This window comes from Miscanthus floridulus, chromosome 4 (genome assembly GCF_019320115.1).
Source record: "Miscanthus floridulus cultivar M001 chromosome 4, ASM1932011v1, whole genome shotgun sequence".
Classification (NCBI taxonomy): Eukaryota; Viridiplantae; Streptophyta; class Magnoliopsida; order Poales; family Poaceae; genus Miscanthus; species Miscanthus floridulus.
The window spans coordinates 25918165-25922931 of record NC_089583.1 but is presented as its reverse complement, the minus strand read 5'-3'; the positions used below and the strand labels follow the sequence as shown (position 1 = coordinate 25922931).

The 4767-nt window shown below is 49.3% G+C and overlaps 1 pseudogene; it reads left to right on the top strand.

Moving 5' to 3' along the window:
- The first annotated feature begins 2189 nt into the window (after positions 1 to 2189).
- LOC136551191 (adenylate isopentenyltransferase 5, chloroplastic-like) lies at positions 2190 to 3587 on the top strand (annotated as a pseudogene).
- Positions 3588 to 4767: the final 1180 nt, after the last annotated feature.

Below are 4767 nucleotides of genomic sequence, written 5' to 3'. Positions count from 1 at the left end.
GAACGAGTCATGTGACCGCGTATACGTTTGGGGATCCCAAAGAAAATAGTCCTGCATGCCATGTGAGATCCGCATAATTGCATTCTGAAGCACGTTTGCCTTAAATCTAGTCTGCGGCTTGCTCGTTCCCACTGCGCATGCTTCGTGCGCTGCACGATCTGCCTATCTAATGCAACTCTCTCTCTCTCTCTCTCTCTCTCTCTCTCTCTCTCTCTCTCTCTCTCTCTCTCTCTCTCTCTCTCCCACAATATTGTGTCATTTGTATCTGTGTAAGATACGTACTACAAAATCTGTGTGTATCTTCCATGATTTGACAAGAATTTCAGATACCAAGGCAATATTTTGTAAAGGCAAATTTTGTTGTCACATACAGCTCAGCTCAGCAGTCCTTTGTGTTGACCTGCACCATTTTCTTGCATTCGCCCAATCTATGGTTGAATCTTTCTGCTCACGAGGATTGTTTAGACTTTAGATCATCCTGATCCTGAGTGTCTGGAAATCCAACACACAAAAATGTCTCACGCGCTCGCTTAACCAAAGGTACTACTATGCATCCTTCACTTAAATGGTTCAATCAGACCTTTGTAGTTGTAGGAGATCAGTACCATGTGTTGAGTTTTACCAAGTTATGAGTATCTCACAATTATGCTTCATTAAAATTGAGCAGTTTGATGTATATATAGTTACCTCTACTTGGTAGGAATATAAATTTAAAACACGAAAACAAAAACAAAAGGTTCTTGTAGTGGAGTACCTTCAAAATCAGTTCTCTGCTTACTTCTCCTTTTGTCCTCCTTTCTCCAAAGGGTGTGTCTCCACTGCAAGTGACTGCAGTTTTGCTTTTCCATCAGGCGATGATGGCAACCGTTGGATCCTAATACTACGGCTTAGGAGTCATCTTCAACCTCCCTCCCGTCCCTCTTCTTCCTCCACCCTCCTCCTTGTCCTTGCCCCCACCGAAGTCCGCGGCTACCGTCTTCTTCCCCTCCCCCTTCTTCTTCTACGGCGAGATCCGGCCATAGATGCACCTGCCCCGACCTGGCCTAGCCGCCTCCACTGCCACCAAGACCCTAACCCGCACTCCACCCATCCCTACCATCTGGCCGGCCTGCCTCCCCCGAGCCCTTCTCTTCTAAGCCCACCGGAGATGGGGAAGAAGAGATGGAGAGTCAGAGAGAGAGGGCGCTGCCAGCCGCCATCATCTTCTTCTCGTCTCCAGCGCGGTCGGGCACAGGCGCACAAGTGCGGTGTGTGGGAGGAATAGCATGTGGAGGTGGGTGATGGATGGAAAAGCAAGATTTCAGGCAACCACAAAGGAGTAATTCTGATACCGAAATACCCTTCTCTTTCATGCATTAGCCTCACCACCATTTCGATCGCCACATATAAGAATTAAAAGAAGGCAACATATCAGGTGCAAATCAACCAACCTGCGCAAACTTTAAAACTATCAATCAGGACCACTAGATGTTGATCCAATGGATGGGGTGAGGGGGCTTAAGCGCAAAAAAAAAAGGCCGGCGGGTGGGGGGTTTAAGCACAAAAAAATCCCACCTCTCACCCCATCCATTGGATCAGAATCTAGTGGTCCTGATTGGTTGTTTCCAAGTTTGTACATGTTGGTTGGTTTGCGCCTGATACATTGCCTTAAAAGAAGCACCATTTTATCCAACCCCACTTTCACAACGGCTATGAGCATTCTGGAATCCAAATTCCTGTTAGCCCTCATTAATTAAATACATAAGATCGTCGAGGAGATCGTAGAACTTCAAAATGGGAGATTTCTTTTTCCTCAAATCCTACAAGAATGAAACTGCTATATATGAAATTCCTTGAAATTCCAGAGAGCTTCAAATTAAACAAGGCCCAAATTGATACATGAAGCTAGCATACATACGTACTATTCCCACTCCATCAATGGGCATGGTATCTGAATCTTTATCTCATAAATTTGTATTTTCAATCTACCCCAAAGGAATGCATTTCTCATTTTGTATTGCAATGGGGAGGATCTTTTTGTCCCACTTGTTTAGCCAGCACAATATAAATAGCCACCCAACACATCCATCGATCTGCAGCCAACTCGCAAACTAACTACCAGAAGATCTCAAAGACTTCGATTTTCTTGACCCAAGCAACAACTAGTTAAGTATAGTTAACAAGCAACTTAAACGACAGCGACAAGAACCATGTCACTCTACTTGGCGCCCACGGCCGCCGCGTTGTCCGCTGCCGCCAGCACCACCACCCTCCCAATAAGGCAGCTAGTAGCGCCGCCGCCGCTGCCGTCCACCGACCTAAGGCAGCTGGAACGAGGCATGGCGCTTCCCCTGCCACCGGCGCCACCGCCACCACCGCTGGTCAGTGCCAGCAATAGGCACGTCGTCGGAGCAAAGCACAAGGCCGTGGTGGTGATTGGCGCCACGGGGACCGGCAAGTCGCGCCTCGCGGTGGACCTCGCGCTCCAGTTCTGCGGCGAGGTCATCAACTCCGACAAGATCCAGCTGCACGCCGGCCTGGAAGTGACGACGAACAAGGTGACCGAGTCGGAGCGCGCCGGCGTGCCGCACCACCTGCTCGGGGTGGCGCGCCCCGACGAGGAGTTCACGGCCGCGGACTTCCGCCGCGAGGCGTCCCGCACCGCGTGCGCGATCACCGCGCGGGGCCGCGTCCCCATCATCGCGGGCGGGTCCAACTCGTACGTGGAGGAGCTCGTGGACGGCGACCGCCGCGCGTTCCGGGACCGCTACGACTGCTGCTTCCTGTGGGTGGACGTGCAGCGCGCCGTGCTGCACGGCTACGTGGCCCGGCGCGTCGACGAGATGTGCGCCCGCGGCCTCGTGGACGAGGTCGCGGCCGCCTTCGACCCGCGCCGCACCGACTACTCCCGCGGCATCTGGCGCGCCATTGGCGCGCCGGAGCTCGACGCGTACCTGCGGTGGTCGGGAGACGACGAGAACGAGCGCGCCAGGCTGCTGACCGCCGCCATCGAGGACATCAAGGCCAACACCCGCCGGCTCTCGTGCCGGCAGCGCGCCAAGATCCAGCGGTTGGTCAAGCTGTGGGGCGGCGTTGTCCGGCGCGTGGACGCCTACCGAGGTGTTCCGGAGGCGCGGCGACGCGGCCGACGAGGCGTGGCAGCGGCTCGTCACCGCGCCGTGCATCGACGCGGTGCGCTCCTTCCTACGCAACGACGACACCACCGCCGCCAATGATCTACCGGCGGCCGAAGCAGTGCCCGTGTTCGCTCCTGCGCCGGCAGCGGCCGTCGCAGGATAACGAACGAAGCTCCTTGATCGGCGTTGGCAGCTGCACCACAGCATTCACGAGTAGCCATTAACGACACCATTACTTGGTGCGATGGCATTGGCCGAGATCGTCCACAAGGAGAAAGAAGGGAGTGATCGAGAGCGAGGGGAATGGCGAGCATAATTAGTAGTACGTCGGAACATGCATGGGAATCGCAAGTAGTAAGAAGTAAATCTATAGAGATTAGCGTAATTATTGCTTCAAGAATCGTGCGTTGGAAATCCTAGGAGGAGAAGCTGACGGTGACGGAAGAGTGGATATATGATCATATATGGCCAGCCAGATATAGAGCCGTTGATACAGGATGAGTGTGTTGCATGTATATTCGAGCAATGCATTTGCACAAGTTAGCGCCTGCTGTAACTTTTCAGTTGTCTTTTTTGCCACCAATTTCTGTTATTGTACATTCTGTGAAATGATGCTTATTTTTGTTTTTCTTTAATTTGGTCGTGCAAACATTGTTTTGCGCGCAATCGAGTGTGTACAATCGAGCCGTTCAGTTTTTTTTTTTGTTTTTGTTTGGTCGTGTCTGCCCGTCTGATGAGCGAGACAAGCAAATATTAATGGGAAACCAGCAATGTATTTTTTTTTGCGAATTACAGAAGTATAGATGCAGACGCTCACAATACACCCGAGGTTCACTCAACACACTCAGCAACATTTGAATATTTTTGTCTTGTAGTTGACTCCTGTAGTATTAGTGGTTTGCACATGAGCACAAATTAAAAAAAAAAAACAGCTATATATTTATAAAAAAAAACAGCTGCTGTATATATATATATATATCAGGTTATTTATTGTAACATATACATTATCGATCGACTCATGCCAAGTAAGTAAAGTATAATCTTGATGGTAATGATATATATGTCATGCATTTTAATATTATTTCATATATAAATCTTACACAGTAACCTCTATTTAAATGTACTAATAAAATATATCAACAAATAATTGGGAAATAAAGATTACTAGCTGGGTTGAAGCCACCAAACCATGGATGAGTACAATATACTCAGTGTCAGGTAGGGTTGAAAGCGGTCGAACTCGGTCGGGATAATCCCAATACTGTTTTCACTTTTACATTTCAATACGAAAACGAAAACGAATTCGGGAAGGTCGGAAACGAACACGAAATCGAACTAACGGGATATCGAAAACGAACTAATTCGATCGGGAACATGTCGAACACGGTCGGAATACGAAAAGCAAAACGGAAACACCGGCCCGTAGAACCTAGTTGAGCATGACAACATGCCAACAGTCCAGTACCGACACAACCACACATGGTCCAGTACCGACACAGCCATACATTGATACACAAATCACCAATTCACCATGACAATTGATAAATAGGCAACAAGTCTAAATATTTAGAGACATTTGGGCTAGCCAACAGGTTATATTTCAGCAGCACTTCCCATGTCTTCTAGTTCCTCAGTTTCCTCTTCATTCCCC